The following is a 20,382-nucleotide window of genomic DNA, read 5'->3' on the forward strand; positions in this document are numbered from 1 at the left end:
CTGGTGTCCTGGCAGGGAAGTTCTGTTATTCCATTAACTGCTCTTTGGGTTGTATGAGCTCCTCAGAGGTGGCTTCTCTGAATTCATCTTTGTGTAGGGCAGAAGTAGGGGAGGATGGTTGAATGGTGTACCAGCAATACTGTTGCTTTTCAGCCTTTTCACCATTAAGATCTCAGCTGAGAATGCAGTTATGGATGGGAAATGCTCTGACTGTTGAGGGCTCTGTATTCTGGTCTGAAGAATAACTTCTGAAAAGCAGAGATGTCTGTCCACCTTGTGCACTTTAAAGCTGTGGCTGCTTTCTGGTGGCATCGCTTACCCACTGTGTTTTTTAACAGCTTGTTGTCATGATTTACAGCAGAAGCAGTTGCTGACAGCTATTGCTGCAGCCGCATAACTCTGAATCAGCAAGTGTCTTACTGCATTTTCAGTGCTCCACGTTTACCTAATACCCCTGTAGAACCTCATGCAAGAAGTTATTTTAGTAATAATCATTTATTAGATTCTTGTAACTGTTACCTTTGCCTCGAGGGCAAGGAAGTCCTATTAGTTCTATGTGAACTGCAGCTGCTGATTTCTGCTCTTTTAAGTGCTGAAAGGGTTCAGGAGCCTGACAGAGGCTGCTCTTCTCAATGGTATTTCTTTTGAAAATACCTTTCTCATTGACCTAAATGTTATGGGCTCTAGCTTCTTGGAGGTACCTAAGTATCTAGGGTACTGAGAATTACATGTGCTAGCAATTTGATGGGGGATACTTTTGAAATGAACTGGGATTTCTTGAGGATGTGGACTTTGTCCTGGGAACTGTGATATACAGCTAAACCTTTGTACTCTTAATGCCAGCTTTGAACGTCTGTGCAGAATCAGGTCCTGAGTAAAATGAGCTCACAAGAGTAAAGGTGGCAGATATGATCCTTATGTACGTTTAACAAAACAACTCCTTTAAGTTGCCCTTGAGAAGACTCTGGGTATATGGTAGTTAGTGCTGCAAATGCATTATAAACTGATGACTGTTTGGCAAAATTAAAAAATTATTTCCTGCAAGTACTTCACTGTTTACTACACTTTCAGTTAAGGGTTTTAAAACATGTAAGTGATGCTATTTTCATGAAACTTATTATTTATTTACAGTATCTATTAATCTTGTCTTAATTATTCATGTCATTTAAATTTTACATGTTACAGCCACAAGCTGTAGCTACCTTTTCTGTAAGAAACGTTGTACTGTCATGTGTTATGCTTCAGGGTAAGGTTAAGACTCAGTCATTATGCGTTATATCTGGATTTAAGAAACAAGAGTCATGAATCTCAATTAATTCTCTCTCTCACTCCTTTTGCCTTTCACATCTGTTATGGCTTTGATGTGAAATACCTGCAAACTGCAAATTTGGTCTGATGTAAATTTAAAGAATTGCTTAAGCAGCTTACATTTTTCTATAGTCATTTTGTTTTGGTGAGCTTTTACATCTCCATATAATTAAGAGTTTTTAAAAGTCACAAGTTTTCATCTGACTACTGAAATCAAGAGGGATCTTTCCTAGTGGCTTCAATGGCACTTCAACAGAGCTGACACTTGGCTGCCTTTAAAAGTCAGACCCATAATTTATTAAACAACAAATCACTGTCAGCATTTACAGTGGATTTACAGTGGATGTCAGCAGTTACAGTGGGTATATACAGCATTTACACTATAAATATGCACATTAGATTAATCATTACAGAAGTGGAAGAGTTACTGTTAGCTTCAGCTGGAATACTGCCTGGCTGCCAGCCAAGGCCAGGCTGTTCAGTTTTGGCTACTCAAAGTGGGCTCTTTCTTAGGGAAATTGTCTTGGTGGCATGTGGCTCGTTGGGTCTGTATATCAGCCCAGACACTACTGCAGCTCTGCAGGAGTAGGCAGAATGCAAACATGCAGTGCGAGGCAGCCCCTTTTGCTGAGGAGGCTGCCTCTGACTCTGAAAGGGAGAAAGAGAGGAATGAAGAGGTTCTGTGGTTTACAAAGCAAGTCGTGTCTCAGCCTGGGATTAGCACCCGTGTTTCCTGATGCTGCTGACAATTTATGGTCTCTGCTTGGGGCTGGCTCTCCTGTCGCTTCAGTGAGGCCGTGCTTCTTGACACAAGCTAAAGTTCCTCTTCTAGTGCCTGGAGCAATTATTAATACAGTAGTTGTATAGGAAAATGCAAATACATGTATATATTTTGTATGGTATCTATGTTACTTGAAGTGAAAATCAATTTGTTCTGTTTTCACTGAGCTGAATACACGTATTCTGATAGTGGAGAGAACCACAGAGAAGAGCAGTGGATGTGCTGAAGCAGGGCTACACAAAACATGTTGTGCAAAACAGTTGTGTTCTGTGCTGATGGAATTCACTTCTCAGCATTCTGTCTACTCAGGGAGCCCAGGTCAGTGCACTTAGAGAAAAGAGTACAGTTTTGGATATAGTAGCCTGAGTTCCACTTAAGTCCTGCCCATAAATAAGCAGACGTAGGTGGTTGAGGCACACTGTTGTAGGCACACAAGTATCACTTGGCATTTGAAGGGTGAAGATGTCAGGTCCAGACCTTCAGGAAGAGCTGCAGCCCTGCCAGTTTTGTTGAGGACCAGTGGCTGTGGGCAAGGCATGTTTTCACATTGCTGATGACTTTGGTGCAGCTGCAACTAAATCCTTAGCTGACAGCATGTCCTCTAGGACAGCTTTGTGGACATCTCCCATCATTTCAGTCACTGACTTCACATCTGCTGTAATTTAAAGAAGCTTTTATGTTGGGTTTTTTTTGTGTTTGGTTTTGTTGTTTTTTTTTCCTAAAAGGGAAGCTAGAAAGCTTTTATGATTTTCTGACACAGAAGCCAGAGAGAGAATAAAGAATACAGAGCTTGTCCTGTATTTTTAGGGAAAAATGCTTTTCTTCATACCTGCTTGCATTGAATAATTCAAGTAAACAAATCAGGACCAAATTTTCACTCAGCCCCTATGCATTAATAATCTTATCCATACAGCTTCCCATCATGGCTCTTTAGGAGGAGGACATTGTTTGGACTGTTTTATTACAGGAAATATGTCACGAATATATATCATAATGTTCTTTAAATTTATGACACTTTCAGAATCAGGAGCCTTTAAAAGAAAATGCCATAAGTACTTTCTTCCCATGGAGGTAAGTCAGTGAGTGAATAATCTTTGAAATGAGCTGTGTAACTAGATATTTTCTCTCTGGAGGTGGAAAGAGACTCCAGGAATAAATATGGGCAATTCCCGCTTTGAAAAGAGTGTTTAAAAGAGAGGACCTGTTCTGGGTCCCCGTGCCTATGGCTTAGCCCACCCACATGATGCCTGTGGGACAGCGTGCTGTGCCTGGGGCCGGGCAGACATTACCAGTTCCTTGAACTGCAGTAAAGTAAGGAGGCCCTTCATGACTTTATTCTCCTTTTATTCTTTCCACACTATAAAACACCAAGTGCAACAAGTTCTTATGACTCCCACTTGGAAGGGTTATTACTTGCTCCTATAATAAAACAGGCACAGTAGGAGCAGATGCATGTGAGGACAATGGCTGGAAATACCCCTGTAAATCTCACAGACGTTGGTGTTTGAAAGCTGCATGTGTGCAATGCTCAGTGACATGGTTTTCAAGCTAAAACTTCTGAGATGGGCAGAACTTCAGTCTCTGAGAAACAACTCTTGGGTCCCTGCCTGGCTGTGAAGGGGGATACAGAGAAACAGTCAAAACAGCAGAAGTACAAATGGCAGGTCAGACAGATAACAGAGGCGACAAACCACGTTATGGCTGAATACAGCCCCTTTTATGCTAGTATTAATCTGAAAAAATAGCAGCAAAAATCAGCCTTCAGAATAAAAAGGCATGCAAAGGAGCTCTTCAAATTGGTCTTGGCTCAAATTATGTTAGTTTTAGCAAAATTATTCATCCACCCTTAAATGTCCTACGTTTACAGCTATGTGGCGAGTTCTACGTATGAGTGAAAACTGTTGGTTGAAAATGAAAGTGCTGTGAAAACACTGGGATGGAAATACTGGTGTGCAGATGGGTGTTACTTGTCTGTAAGCGCTGCCCTTCTTGGTAAGCTGCGTATTGTGAGCCTGAGGTTGGCATAAAGGAACATCTTGTGCAGATCTTCAAAATGTCCTGATGAAATCCCTGTTTGTATTCAATGTCAAATATTTCATCTTCCAATACTTTTGTAAAATGCTGAATTAATTCATAGGGATTGACAGTAAGGATGTTCTCACAGCAAACACAAAATCTGCAGCATACTAATATTAAATGGTACATATTTTTTTTTAATGCTATAATAAGCATTCACAAAGTTTCTGTGTGTATGCTAACGCTTTGAAAAAGGCCCTAAGCAGCACACTTGAAAATGGACTTTTTTCGTGCCTTGGAAACATATCCTCTGATGTTTCTTTGCAACAGGATCTAACTTCATTGGTATGTTATTTTGGGGGTGTTGGTGGGTTATTATTTTAAAAAAATTGTTTTGCTTAAATAAATCTTAATCTTAAATCTTCATTCATATAGCCTCAATCTTGCTGCCTTTTTCAGAGCATATTTGTCTTCTACGGGTTCTCCAGCTGCAAAAATAGACACTGTGAATGTCTGCCCCAGGGTCAACATAGTGCTTCTGAGTGTGGAATTTGACAATGTGCATATTTATCCAGCTGATGAACCTGACAATTGTAAGAGATGTGTTTGACAAGAAGATAGGAAGCAAAATTTTAAGGACATAGAGCCATGTGTCAGCTTTTAGGTCTTTTTGTCGGCTTATCTCTTAAGTGTTCAAGCTAATGGTTATGTTGATGGATGATATAAAGATGTAAGGCAAATACTTTTTTATTAATTCTCAGTCTTATAAATTGTCAGGCAATGGGATAAAATTGTCTTAGAAATTGTCATGAATGGGATAAAATCTGAAGACTGTTGTGATCCTTACTGAGAGTTTCTTCAAGTAAACACAGTAAAAACTGAGAAAAGACTTAGGAGTTTGCTAATTATGATTGCCTTCATGAAGAGAGAAATCGTATTTAACAATGTACATACATCATTTATTCTAATGTAATAAGCAAAAAACTATATAGCAGTCATTTTATTGGGGGGAAACAGTAATTAACCTATCCTGTTAGCGTGAAGCAGATTTTTTACTAGAGAGAGTTCTGCTGGGGATAGCAACCTTACCTTTGATTATGTGCTATTACATTATGAAAACTTCAGTTCAGTCAAACTCATCTTTCATTCAACAGATTTTGAGTTCAATGTGCTGTGTGCTTATTGAGGTTAAAATTGGTATGAAGATTGGTAAAGGTGACATTTCAAATAAGCATAATTTTTCTGCAGTCTTTTCACAGAGAAGCTAGAACAAATGAATGACAGACATGAAATATTCTTACAGTTAAGAAATATGACCTGTAAAAATCTGGTGTTTTGAGTAACAGCATTCCTAATTTCTTTTTCATTTGATTAACTTTTATATTGTGGTTCACAGGGCTGGGATGACTTAATTATAGCGTGAAGAAGCTCACCATGCTCTGTTAGACTGAGTTCTTGGTAAGAAACGTTTAAGATCTCTTAAAGTCCGTAGCAACAGGAGCAGCAGGTGAAAGACAGTTACTGGTGAAAATGTAGATTTAACAATTAGCAGGTAAAGACTAGTGTTTGGGAAATAACTGTCAGCATGATGAAAATATATACCAAACCAACATTGCTTCCAGGTTGCTGGCAAAGGAAAAGGAGGTTGTCCTGGGGGAGCTGCCCCAGCCCTGCTCCGAGGCTGCAGCTCACACTGTGAAGCTTTTTTTGCAGCTGGGTGGTTGGTGGTGGTGAGTCCAAATTTGTCTTTAGCTTTGGTCCCCACTCTGGGTATTTAAATTGGCTGATATGTAAATTCTGCAAATGAAGGGTCACTCCTCCTTTGGGTCTTAGGCGACCCATAAAGGTACGGTCAGCGAGTGTGCAGCTGAACTTCTGCCGAGTTGCAGAGAGGGCATGCAAAAGCCTGCCTGAAGCATATATATCAATATAGATAAAATATGAAATATCAAAAGTATATAAATACACTATTTATCCATCTATCTCTGCCCAGGAGTACAACTAAACTGAGCACGTCACACCCCCTTTGCCAGCTGCGCTGTGTTCCCCTGGCTGTGTTGCAACGCTGGTTGGCTTCTTCCTTTCTGCCTTGGCATCGTCCGTGCCCAGCTGAGCAGCAGTGGGCTTGCCCAGGCTCACGGCTGGTGCCTAGTAACGCTGTGTCTTAGTTTGTGTCTGCTCCGGTATCAGTCATCCTCGAAGTTATATGACCCATTTTACTGCGCTGTAAAAAGGGAAGTGATTAGTAGCAATGCACCCTGCCAGGGGTGGCAAAGCAGCTGATCACAAAGATACGCATCAGCAAGGGGAAGTAGAATTTAAACTCCCTTTTAATTTGTGCTGAGACATTAACTGGGAATTATGAACCGGCACTATTTAATGAAATACATAGTCTTTAATAGATTGGGGGGTGGGGTGCTTAACATGTAGGACAAAGTAAATGGTGTATCTGATTGGATTAGTGGCAAATTTAATCTAGTGTATGACACTGCTGATTCAAGTGCTTTCCCCCCCTTTTTTTAGGATCAAAGTGACTTAGGCTTGACATGTGATCTACTCAATGCATCAAATGAGCTGCAGGCTCTATGCATTCGATCCATTATTTCAACAAGAAAAGGAATTTAATCTAAGAAAAGTCATGATACACAGCATGGGAAATTCTTTTTTTACAGTGTGGGAAAGCTCTTCTGTGACATGTGAAATTTCCTCCAATATGATCCCCAAGCAATTGCAAAGACATTTCCCTAGAATATCAGCACTTACTACATAATCTGTGAAAACTTGTGCTTTCCATGATACTTTCTTAACCTGAATGCAAAGGACAAATCTTTTTCCTGTAAAGACATTTATCTGAAGCAGCGATTTAATTGAATGTTTTTACAACAGGAAGATAAAAGACTATGTGAATAGGTTAAGTGTCGGCTGAACCCTTACAAAATTCATAGAAATGGAAATTTCTACGTGTCCAGATGTCAGGTCTAAGCACAGTCGCACCAGGTAGCCTCATGGCATGTTTGCTTGTGGTTACTGTACTGCGATAGAGTTGAGGAAGAACATTTAGCTGATGTGCTTCGGAGATAAACAGTTTGTTTTCAGTTAGAACAGTCAGTTCTGCGTTTTACTTATATGTATGAACATTTATATAGAAGTAGGGAAAAATGGTTTGCAGATGAAATTTCTGTATTGATCAAAATGCCAGAGATTAGATCTGGTTAATGCTTATTATAAACGCATTGTGCAATTGCAGAGTTATATTTTTGTTTTATTTTGGTTTGGTTTAGTTTTCTGTGTGTCATCTTGAGAATACAGTTATGATAGCAGAGTTGCCAACTTCTGGTTTTGACACTGTTGACTAGAGTTGTTAAATATCTTAGGTGCTAAGACAAATATTTTTACTAAAAGAGAGTAAAATATCACTTTTGGCACTACTTCAGCTATTGTTGCAAGTAAGTATGGTACTTAACAAATGTGTAGTCCTAAAAGTATTTAACAAAAGACATTTTCAAATTATTTCAATTTGTTTTATTTTATGGTTCTGAAAAGTACTTAGTTGCCAGCTGAGGAAGGAAACTGGGTAGGTGGCACCAGCAGTGGATTATTATTTGGGCTTTGACAGGAGCTAGTAGAGAAAAGTAGGAATTGACATTGTGTGGTGAGGATTTCTTAAAAAAAAAAATCATGGCCATTGCCAACATTTGATATGGTCAGTGGCAGATGCTTTGATGCTGAAGGGTTTGTAGTCTTTCTTTGGAGGTAATGAATGACTGGAATAAAACTATCTAGAAAAAAAAAAAAAAAAAACCAACACAAAAAACCCCACTTCAATTTTACAGGGTATTCCTGAACATAACATAAGAAACATTGTGTTCATGTTAAGAATAAGGCAGTAAAGATAGGGTGATTTTCTGAAAATAAGTTTACTGACTATTACTTATTTCCTCTGATTTTACTTTTCCAAGCAGGTCTGCATTCCTCTGACTTCCACAATAAGAAATTTGTCTCACTTGTTAGTTCAAATTGAGGTCAGGTTTCCTTCCTCCAGCTCTGCCTCCCTCTCTTTCTCTTTTCCCTTCTGAAACCTTCAGATCCAAGTGTGAGTCTATCCCATGATCTTTTTCTAACTAAGAGATGAGTCTGTCCCTTTAAACTTGTACTCTTCTAGTACAAAGCAATGACTTGCATGTTTGTGCTTAACACAAGCATAAGCATTTTCATCAGAACACAAAATGTCCTCAGTAAGGCTGGTAATCAGCAAGCAAACCTGGAAGCTGACCAAAGGCTCTTTTCATTATTGGTGGTACTTGTAAGGAAAGCTTGTGTCTGTTCAGCGACCAATCTGAGTTAGAACGGCAGTCTTTGATCATTTATTGCACTGGAGCGGTGTCCTGATCACAAGATCATCACTGTATTTGGTGTCCATGGCTGAAGTTTTTTTGTGAGGTCAAAACCAGGCAAAGCTCAGGGACTGATCAATCTTCATGGAGATAGTGTTGCTCTGTGTTGTGCCTCTTCTCTGATCAGCTGAAAGTGGTGCCCTCAACTGCAACAGCATTCAGTCATGTTTAGGTGATTTTAGATAACACTTTTGATGTTTAGGTGACGATGATAAATGTTTCATAAAATACTGCCAAGATGCTCTAATTCCTTTTTACTTACAAACTCCACCAGGGTTACCAAGGTTGTACACCTGTGTAAGCCTGGTGTAACACTGTTGAATCTTGGGCTTTCCCTTTTCCTCTGATCAGGTGAAGCAGCCCTTGGAGCCAGGGTTCCTGGGAGCGTAGGTATTACTGGGAAATCCAGAGTTTGCCTCTTAGAGCAATTTGAGTTAGTTTATAGAAAACCAAAAGGAAACGGTGATATCAAGAGTGTTCTCTGCCTGTCGTAAGAACAGGGAATAATTCCCTTTGTGAGGAATACAGAAACCAAATCCTTCTGCCCATCTCCAATATCAAATGCCAGTTTGGTGCTTTGTTCAGTGAGGTTAACCCTTCATAGCATCCTTGTATTATTTACTAAGGAAGTATTTCATTTAAAGCAGAAAAAAGCCTGTGGCCTTTTAATAGTCTAAGTCACCCCTTCTAGCTACCATGTGTGTTCTGTGACCGTAGCACTTCTTTTGCTGTCCTATACGGTGTAAATTTTCCCTGTGTGCTGTCTGTGGAGCCAGGCCTCTGGCCATGGTATAACAAATACTCTCAGCAAAACTCAGCCAGCTACGTTGGTTGCCCATGCTAGTATTCCCTTAACAAAGAGTGAAAATGAAACCTAGGAATATTGTGAGTCAGTCAAGTGGAATGACTTATTTATCCACAGACCTACTTGTAACAAGGAGGTGTGGGAACAGGAGGAGACTGAGATGGGAAAAATGTCAACTTGCTGCCACTTTCCAGCCTATGAAGTATGTGTTAAATGCCTTTTTTACTTCTGCCTGTTTGTAACAGTGGGACCAACAGAACTCTGAAAATAACAACCCCAAAACCAGCAAACAAAGCAGGTGCTTTCCATTACTACTATTCTAGCTCCATTTGCTGCCCAAGTGCTTTGGTCTACCAAATTCTGTTTGTCTGATGAGAATGATGGAACTTGTCACTCTGCTGGAAGAGTTCAGTTCCCGCCAGCGTTGGAGCCAAAGTGCTCCAGAAAAGGTTATCTCAGCTGTCTGAGAAAATGCCGCTCTCCTTGGAAAGTGCAGGCGGCCCAGCATTGCTGGCGGCTGTCAGCAGAGAGGCAGGTAGCTTTAGTGGCTGATCTGCCTGATAATTCTGCTGCTGCTCTTGTTGTGGAGCCTCACTGAGATGTGTTTATGCTACAGGAAAGCAAGCTTATAATTTTCCTGAGCTGCTGGCATGTTTCCAGGAAGAAGTTGTTTTGTGTGTCAACTGTTTCTGGAGTCAGTATGTTGTAATTGCTGCTATTAGCAGAATGGGAGGAAAGGAGATTCCTTTTACTCTCCAATCTCATTCTTTGAGATCTTTCTGTTAGTCTTCGTTCAGACTGGAAGTTTCTGTTGAGTTTGTGAGCAATGATCTAGCTAAAGACAGTTCTCTGGTAAACTCTGGTGGGGGCCAGACAGCTGTTACCATCTAAGAAATACCAGTGGGTTGCAGGGGGTCATCTTCTGTGTAAGATTTCTCACTGTATTTAGGGTCTTTGTTAACACTTAATTGTAGCATGACAAATCTTGGTTCTATGGTACGTATTCTGGCACCCCTGCAGAAGCAGGGGGATGGAGGAAGCATCGTGGGACATCCTCTGGCAGGAGGTTTGCCAGCTGGCGTGGATGGGTTTCCTTCTTGTGCACAACGTGATGCAAACGAAGAGAGAGGGTAAGTGATAGAGATTTTCTCCTGCTGTTTCTGTAGGTGAACATGAAAGCAGGGTTGTCCTGATGAATGGCGGGAAGTAATGCAGATGGATTGCAACTGCTTGTAGGGCTTCACAAAAACCACAGAAGTGGAAAACATAACACTCCTGCAATGATTTATTAGTACAGATCTTTTGTTTATGTCTTAAGTCACATGAAGAATGTTGTTCATAAACTCAATTTTGGTCCAGTTGTTTTTGCCAAAATTTTATGTAGAGGAAGAAGCCCACAGACTTCTTTTGACCGTATCCACTTCCAGCAGCAAAAAAGGAAACCAGGCATTCCTGGAATTATTATCAAAATTCCTTTGTCTCCACAGGGCAGGAAGCCAGACTGCATTGTTTTAATGGCATTTTTCTAGCCTTAAACCTCTGAGGCTGCCTATATTTCTCAATTTTTTTCAGAAATTTCAGAATGCTGTCTGCATTTTGCTACAGCAGTTGCCCTGACAGCTCATTTATACACTTATTCTACTTTCCTTGCCCACAGCACTATAGTATCTGAGCTTATCCCTGTGTAATAAAATAGTAGGTAGTCTGGTTTTGTTGTCTTTTTAACATGACTTGTGATGGTCATATGTATGTAATATAATCTGATTTGCAATTCCCCCCCGACTGTTTTACTTGTAGTTTTCCTTCAGTTTGTGGTTACAGTCACGTCTGTCTTTTATTGCCCAGAACTCTGGGAATAATTATGTCTTTTTGTCTTCATTCTCTAAAATCTCAGGAGATACAGTCCTAATTGGCAGCTGCTGGAAGAGTAAAATGTCAGTATTTTTTATTTTTCTAGAATTTATTGTATTGCACAACATTATTATATTTTAGTTTCAGTATTAGTATTAATCAGATAGACATGATAACTGTGACTGCTGTGCCACCTGCTCAGGAAATGCTCAGCTAAGGAGCAAAAGATCTCTCTTCTGTCTTTTTGCCTGCTGAAGATGCAGATTTTTAGGCCTTGTAATCCTATCAAATAAACCTTCAGAACGGGGCCAGAATGAAATCCTAATAACTTCAAGGCAGGTAGTGGATGAAAAGACTCTCACCTCACATGCACATGTGCACACAAACGTGCAACCTTGATTTTTGAGTTCTGTCTCATTATTCTACGTGCGCCATGTAGCCTAAGAGGGACCTGGTGCTGAGTGGGGCAGGATGGGGCCTCTGGAGGTCGTGCAGCCCCTCTCCTTGGGCCGGGGGCTGAAGGATTACTAATGAAGCACTCTGACTAAATCTCAGCATGAAGGACATGACAGTTTCCAACAGCCTTTGTAACCAAAAACCTTTCTCAATTATTTGTGTGTTTAGGGAGAGGAAATACGTAAATTGCTTTCCTATTGGTGAGGTAACCAGGAAATAAACAGAGGAGACCTTGTGTAAGATACTTGTTTTGTTCTGATGATGTAGATAAGCAGCTGTGAGAGCTCTCAAGTTTGACTGCTCCGTGAGTCATTTAAGCTTTGTCTGCATGTAGAAGCCCCTTGTGCAACTGAACAAAGTACGATATCCCAGCAGATGAATGCAGATGATTTAAAACTTGCCAACTATTGCAACTGTTTTCAGATTCACTGTTTTCAGATTCTAGGGGAGTACTTTCTGAATTTGACTGATTTAATTCCTGTTGAATTAAATGGTACTTGAAACGTAAAAGAAGGCGGCACGGGGGCAGCCAGCAGCAGTGGCATAGTTTCACGTGTTTTAGAGGCAGCTCAGAGCGAGATGTGTGGATTCGGGAATGGCTTTGCTGGGTGGTTGGTGGCCGTGTTGGCAACAAGGTGTACCAGGTGGTTCTGTGGAAGACTTACCATCCTTTAGGGCTGCTTGGAGAGATACCTGAATTTTTCTTCTAAATGTCTTGGAAATGTAGTAAAGTGAAAGCACCTCATTAACCTCTTCAATTAGGAAGATGATCACATCATATTAAAGCCCAAGGATTAGCTTCACTAATACTGGTGAAAACCATGTCAGTGGAGGGGCTGCCAGTAGGGCAGGCAGTAGCATCCAGAGGGAGGTGCCACATCTCCTGTCCCGGGACCTATAGAGGATCGATGGAGAAATCTTTTATACTGACCAGGAAATGGGCAGCTGGTTATTGAACATGCTGACTTAGGAAATCTTGTCTGGTTTTGCTACAAAGACATTGTAGATACACAACCAGCAGAAAGGGAAAGAGAGCACAAGGGACTCTGCTACCATTTGTTGGGTCTGGGAGGTATATCATTATACAGTCGTTAAGTTGATGGCTTTAAAGCACATAAATGTGAATAGCGCATTCTAGCAGTAATGATATGTACTGTGTTTTGTTACCTGTGTTTGAGATTATTTTCAAATTATTAGTGTCTTAATCAGCATCATATTCATATAATGTCAGCATATGCTGATTACAGTGAAGTAACTGTGAAAAGGGACTGAGAAACCAGAAAACTGTGTTTATATGGTACATTTGGTTTCGTCTGAAGCCCTGACAAAACATAGGTTCCCATGTTTTACGCCTCTCACAAGTGTTATTGTTATGAATCGCTTGATTATGTGGGTTTGTATACTTTCACAAAATAAAATCCAGTCTTTGATTAGCTCTAAGGCCCAGCTGTAGCAACAGTGTAGGATACAGCCATAGGGATCTCAAAAAAGGCAGGAAAGGCAATGAAGCAGGGGAAAATGTAGGCTCAGCGTAGAAAGAACCGTATGTCTGGCACATGAATGGGGAAATGTGCAAAAAGTGCCTAAACCTTGTTCCTGATAGAGCTTGGATGCCTAAAAACGCAACGTGGCAGGGTTCATCATGCAGCACCCAAGTCCCCTCTGCCTGGCAGTCACTGCCCTGGCTGTGGCTCTGAAGAAACAACAGCTGCTGAGTCTCACTGGAATAACTGCATAATCTCAGCATCATATCAGGACCGCAGAGATACTGGATCAGATCTCCAGAAATTAAGGAAATAAGGAGGTGAGGCTGGGGCAGGATCCTGCATTAGGTGGGTGTCTGGTCTGTTCTGGCACAGGCCTATTTTATGCCCCTAAGGTCAGGCTTGTTTGAGGTATCTAGAAATGCAGGAGACACCTGCAGAATTTTCCAGAATACTGAAGTAGTTTATTAAGGTGCTGATTCCAGCCAGAGCTGGACACTTTGGTTCCTGATCTCTGATACCCCTTTTGGGGCTTTTCCCTCCCAGGGAATTTGTCTGGAGAGGTGGATGCTCTAGCTGAGGATGAAGAAGCCCAGCCTCTTCGTGTTACATGGCCGGGCAGACAAGGTATTGGAGATGTGAGCACCTATGGATAGTGACATACTTGCACTGACAGATTTTTGGCTTAAAAGTCAAGTCATTTGAAAACTTTTTTTTTCTTACTTTCCTCCACAATCAGCCCAAAGAAGTCTTCCAGAAGAGATGGAGGCTATACAGACAGCCTTCTCCTCCGCTATCATGTAGCTGCCAGCATGAAATGCACAGTTAATTTTTTCTCAAAATTAGGTTCTGTGCTGAGATTGCCAGTGGAGTAATTTTACAAAATGGTCATCTTTCCTGCTTCGGCTCTGAGCCGGTTAGTAAGGACAGCAAGGTGTTATTATAGGATGGCTCTTTTATGGGCTCTGGGAAGCAAGAGGGTAGTTGCAGTCTTGAGGACATATTTAATCTTGCAACATGTTTAACTACATTTAATAGCCTGTCCTACAGCTTAATCACTCTGTGTAGAGAAATTAATCCAAAACCCCCTTTTGTCCTGATAATTTTAAATCTTCACTGTGTTCGCCCACATTAGCCTTGTCCTCTGGCAGTTCCCCAGCTTCCACTCTTGCCTGATCATGGGAGCACTCCTCCATCGCTCATCCATAGGGATGGATAACTATATAAATCTAGCTTCTCTTTCCCTTGGAAGCCTGCTGTTCTTGTAGTTTCCCCCACTGTGTTTCCCAGTAAATATCCATCCCGTAATAAGACACTCAGGACTGTGGGGAGGATATTCTCCCAGTTCTTTTTGGGTAGGTGGAGTGTCCCGGTGTTGCGGTGGTGACCTGCTGTAGTTGGTGCCTCCTGCTGATGCTCTGCCTCTGGGAGGAGTTGCTGCACTGCTGCCATGCGCTCATTGCTGTAGGGACCGGCTGCTCGGGTGGGTATCTTGGCCATGCAGGCAGCCTGCCTTGGGCTGGAGGACGCCTGCAACCATGTGGAAACACTGGATGTTTTGATGTCTTTGTTTCTAGAGGTAAGAGGTGTGGGTGTCTCCCTTTGCTGCTTCCACTCAGTGATGAGGTCTGGTCCTCCCGGCAGCAGGTGCTGCATGTAGCCACAAGCTCTGTGATGCCTTCCAGTCGAGTACTACCTGGCACACTCGTGCCGAGGCAGGTGTGCGTAGCACCAAGGAGACTGATGGACAGGTCTGAAATTTAAAATTAGATCTCATGCTCGTTATGAAGTATAAGTCAGTATTCCAATATGAAATTGTATATTGGCAGAGCTTTTAACACAGCTAGAAAGGCAATCTGAGTTTAAGAGTGAACATAAAAGACTCCTGACCCTCTCAGCAGCTTTTCCTGTACCCCTGAAACAGCAGTCTCACATATAATAGCTGAATTAAATCCTACCATCTTCTTGGGTTATTAGTACGTGATACTTTTCCCCTGAAGGCTGGGTGTGCCACCATTGTTCTGTACATGGGAGATGCTGTTGCCATGCTGGCTTTCCAGCAGGGCTTATGCAAGGCTTCAGGCTGCTGTCTGCACACTGTAGTTCACTGTAGGATGCTTCTATTGCAGGAAATGGAGCGGCAGCAGGATCGGAAATGAGCCAAGGAGCTAGAAACAGAGCCTGAGAGAGTGGCCTTACTGCCTGTCTTGCTTTCATGGCACTGCCTGCTGCCCAAATCTCTCTTGAAGCTGTGATCAGGTGGTTGTCCAGGTTCTCCCAGGTGACACTACCTTACTGGAGGCCTCTCTGAGCAGGGAGAGGTGTAAGGGGTCAAGAAAGGACTCTCTGACACAACTTGCTGTGCGCTGTGGTCTGCGGCCTATAGACAGTAGGATGCAGGCTGCTGCTGTATGCTTGCGCCTGTGGTGTCCACTTTATTCAATGGTGTATGCAGCTACAGGATCCTTCCCAGCCTTTGCCTTTCCATCCAGACTTACATCATATAAACCCAGAACATGAACTGTTGGTTTCACTCGCACAAAGAGATGCCTTACCAATGAGGAAGAGTGTGGGTTGGTCATTCCTCCGCGTGTCCATGTGGCTATTGATCTTTGTTATGAGTTTTGGTATCTATTTTGTAGTTTCAGCAAGAAAAAGTGTGTGTTCTGTTCTTCAATGGCTTCTGTAATGCGAAAGCTTTTTTAGGAACATCATTTGAATTTGGTTTTGAGTCACACAAGTAGTAACCCATGAAAAGGGAGTTTACAGGTGGGATAACTGCCACCTAACAAAGCAGTAGATAACCGTAAAAATGATTCATAGGTTTGATCTGATTCAGAATTCCTGGAGATGCAGTTTCCAGTTTTGGCCTACATTGCAGTCTTCCAAGCAGAAACCAATATAATTATAAATTAGAGCTTGCTGCTCAACCAAACTAACTTTTCTACAGTGTATTTATTCAACATCTGGTGATTTGGGCCTAATTCTACATGACAAGAAAAGTGGCTATGAGCATCTGTGGGGAGCTGCAGGGCTGATGAGGGACCTTTAGAGCATGTATTTGGCACCTCAATCAGTTTGGCCCTCTGGTCCTCTGCTTTTTGCACTAATATTAGTTTCTGGGAAGCTTTATATTTTCATTTATCGTTTTTTGTTGGTTTTTTGTTTTCATATTGTTATACTGCAACTGGTCATTTAACGTGGGCACAGCAGAACTGGGAGAAGCTGGAGGTTGCCTGGCGGATGCAGGGGGACATACAGGTGTGCTTGGTTTCACACCAGCCATGTGTTTGCAGGGGACCTGGGACCTTTTCAGCAAGGGGACCACTTAACAGATGCAAATCAACATGATCAGGAGGCAGTGGTGTAAGTTTGAAAAGTCTTTTTGTGGATTTCTTTCCATGTGCCAATAGTGAAACCCTCCCTTATTTATCTCCCTGAGCCAGTGCTCTCATCTACCTTTCTTCCCAAAGCAAAGCTATTCTCAGGCTTGCCTTTTCCAGTCTTTCATTTGAATTCACACAGGAGCCTCCTGAACCATCCCTCCTCTCCTTCTGCTGCACTTCCAGGCAGGGGGCATGTGCCTGCAGCTGGGGGACACTCCTAAGGAGCAAATGAGAGTGTGATGGCATAGGGACAAACCCGGGCAGTTAAGTAAGTAGAGCCAATAAGGATTTTGCTGATCATAAACCACACAAAATCAATACCAGAACAAGCTAACAGCCAGTGGAAAAGGTTTTTGCAATAGTGTAATGGGTTTGATTTTTCTCAGTTTTCATCGGTAATGTGGCAAATGCGTTTAGCACAGGCTGAAGTGGAGCTAATAGGGTATCAAGCAGGCCAGGAAGAAAAGCCTTGCTGTTGTCACCTCTAGCATCAAAAAAACCCAAACAAACCAAGGTTAGCGTTACAGCAGGCCGTTAGCCTGACAGTGTTATCCAGCTGTTAGCAAGAGCGTTACGGATAGTCTCAGAGAAGTAGGAAACAAAAGCTTATCTCATGTGACATCGGATATCATTTTTAGATACTCCTGTAGTTGAATCCTGTTCCTTTATGAGAGTTTTGTAAACTTTTTAAAGCTTTTTTTTTTTTTTTGTAGATTAATTCAACTGGAAATTTTGTTGCACCCTAAAACTAAACATGCAACAAAACCTCCAACAAATGCCATCTTAAATCAGTAAAATTCCTAAGTGGAAGCCAACCCTATACTTCTAGATGCCATCTTAAATCAATAAAATTCCTAAGTGGAAGCCAACCCTATACTTCTAGTAGGTTGTGTCGCAGGCAGCGTTTGGGTGACCTCAGGAAGAGTGAAACCCCCGGCGGAGCAGTGCCTGTGCCTCACCATGGGGAAGCGCGTGCGTGGCAGCCTGCTCAGCCCAGACCTGCTCACTACAACTGCATAATCCACAGTGGCACTTCGGTCCTGACAAATGCAAACACATTGGCAGTCTGAGGCAGACAGCATCGATGAATCATTAAAGGCATGGCTAGGGCTGCCTCAAGATAATGAGGAGGTTTTTTTTCTTGTAATAAAGAGATAATTTGTGATTAGAAGCTGCTGCAACTGAGAAAACATTATTTTTATATGAAATCTGTGTAGAAATAAGTGATTACAGAGATAAAGTAATTTGCACATGTCTGTGTGTAATGTGTGCTGGAAAGGGGAAGCATGGCACACACTGCCTGAGAAACAGGATTAAGTGGCAGGGATAACATTGCATTCTGGATGTTGAATTGGCATATGTAAGCTTTTCCCTTCGCTAGGATTCAGTTTTGAAATACTCGGTAAACTAGCTAAGCTTAGTTAATTATATTTTTAATCACAGGGAAAAGTCAGGAAGTGCTGGATCCATAATCACAAGGAATCTCAGCTTGGTGTGGGAGAATTTCAGACAACAGCAATACTGAGACATGCTAACACTATCTCAATGCTAATGCTGCGGTGTTTGCTGTCCCAAAACTTTCCAGCAATATGTGCCTTAGTGGTAAATAGCTCCTAAATGTTCTGGTGAGTTTAATAAAATTTTGCCTTAGGCAGATGTCTTTCTGTCTACATGATAGCACTAAAAATCCTAATGTCTCTGTGTTACAGGGGAATTCGGCTGCACTTCAATAAGAAGTTCTCCATCCCTTACTCAATAGGAGCATTATGTAAGATGTGCAATCATGACAGAGTATCACAGAAGACAGGGCTAGAAATGACCTTTGGAGGTCGTCTAATCCTGCTGCCGGGAGGCTGGATGCTGCCAGTGTAAACACTGAGCAGCTTCACCAATTTAGAGATGCAGGTGGTGTAGATTTGTGTTAGCGTAATTCCAGCAGTGTGATTTTTTTTTTTTCTTAAATTCAAATTAGTTAGCTGAAAGGGGATGGATTGCAGTAATAACATGTTTGAGTCATGAATATTAATATTGAGGTAATTAAATCAGATGACTAGGAATTATAGGACAGGGAGATACTTCATGTGTCATTGAATCTGTTCCCCAGTTAGCACAGAAACTGTTTCGTAGACGTATGGAGCTGTCAGTTAATTACAGGAGGGTTTAAAGTAGCCCTTGCACAGCCTTGTTTTTCATTTGCCATTTATTGAAAGATTATTTAGTTTTCATTGTGGGATGCTGGGTGTGGATTTGAAAGACCAAAATCCGATTTGATATGCAATTATTATATTCCTGCCAACAGAGTGCAGGAAGAGCAGCATAACAAATTACTTTCTCCATTGAAGTTGAATATACCTTAACTGAACCTTCATTGCCATACATCAAAGTATCACTGCACATAACATGCTAAATTCTTTGCTGAGGTAAATTGTTGGCACTGTCCCTCATTTATACCGTGTTTAAAATATGCATATTGGGATGTGACAGCTTTCCAGATTCTGGCGACCTCCTTTAGGAACATGAATACCAAATAGAGCTGAGCTAGTGGAAGCAGAAAACGTTGATGTTAACAGCACCGAGGTGATGTTTGCATTATCATGAAATCGTGGTTTTTCTGTTTTCTGGCCATAAGGATGTAAGCACGAGCTGCTGCTGCTTCAGAGCAGCCTTCTGTCCAGCGTAGCATTTTCTCTTCATGCTGGCCATAAGTTAAAGGCTAGGGATAAAGGCAAACAGTATTACTCTTTTCTCCTAATACCTCCAGACTTGTGTTTTCAGCTTGGAGGATTTTGCTCTACTTCCTCTGCGATGCTTGCTTTGCTCATCCACCATTTTTCTCCAAAGTTAAGAGATTCTATACTTTTTTTCTAACTTCCATGAAGCAAGTACCATCTTTTGCGTTGGTGGGTTTGTCCTTTAAAGTTAGTCAGAAGGAGGTCTGTGGAATTCCCATGCTCAGTTTTTGCAGACAACTATTATAATTTGGAATCGGTGTTCTTCAAAGATGCAGAAAAATGGGGAATTTTAATCACTGAGTTAAAGCACTTATGCATCACTTTCTGAGCTTGTATCAGTACTAGAGGTGTTGCATCTTCTACTCTTTTTTACCTCAAGTACTCCTCTGGGCATTAAATAAAATCCCTTCCACCTGCTTTATTTTGCTTGTTTACTCAAATTCATGTGAGCAAGTAGAAGTGTAGGTTGAACCCTTGAGTTTTTGCTTTCTGTAGGATTCTGATCTGTTTACTTTGCAGGAAGCTAATAGATGGGTGGAGGACCTCAGTCTTTAGGGAGTTCTACAGTGCAATCCCACAGTTGCCTGTGAATTGTAACCCTCCAGTGTCTGCAAAAAACAAACCCAGAAATAAAAAAGGAAAGTATCAGAATTTAACATGACATCCTCAACCATTCTAAAATAGCAGAGGATAATCTAACTTAAAGAACATTATGAATTACTTGGTAAACTGAGATCAGTCACACAAAAAATGGATAAAGGCAAGGCACGAATAATGCCTTTGGCAGCAACCTAAGTGTCTGATAAAGTTTGACATAACCCCAAAACACCTACTAGCTTCAAGAGTGTGGATATCAAAAGAAAAAAAGACCTGCTCTGCAAATATTGATATTCTCTGATAACACGTTAGAGTGATGAATGTGGAGAAAGGGTGGATTGTCACTGAACTTCCCTAAAAGCAAGATATTACTGTCTCTCTAGTTTTGAAAGAAATTTTAGTTTCAGCCCTGGAATGAAGCACCACACAGTGATTGCATTTGAATGACGCTAAGAGCATGAGAAGCCCGAGTAGGGAAGCTCACTTAGTAGGAATCCATTCCTGAGGACGGAAATTGTTCAAAGTTCTGGCTCCCATAGAAGTGCCTAGTGATGGAAGATAGTAAGCAGCAG

The 20,382-nt window shown here is 41.5% G+C and overlaps 1 protein-coding gene across 7 annotated transcripts in view; it reads left to right on the forward strand.

The window, feature by feature from the left end:
* CCDC85A (coiled-coil domain containing 85A) overlaps window positions 1-20,382 on the forward strand; it is a 293,953-nt gene that overhangs the window by 147,876 nt on the left and 125,695 nt on the right. The window contains exon 3 of one of the 7 annotated variants that reach the window (XR_013931390.1): window positions 16,392-16,461. The exons of the other annotated variants lie outside the window; for them this stretch is intronic. The gene's annotated coding sequence lies outside the window, so the exon portion shown is untranslated. The remainder of the gene's footprint in view (window positions 1-16,391; window positions 16,462-20,382) is intronic. 7 annotated transcript variants of the gene reach the window in all.

The sequence above is a fragment of the Falco punctatus genome (genome assembly GCF_963210335.1).
Source record: "Falco punctatus genome assembly, chromosome: 12".
Classification (NCBI taxonomy): domain Eukaryota; kingdom Metazoa; phylum Chordata; class Aves; order Falconiformes; family Falconidae; genus Falco; species Falco punctatus.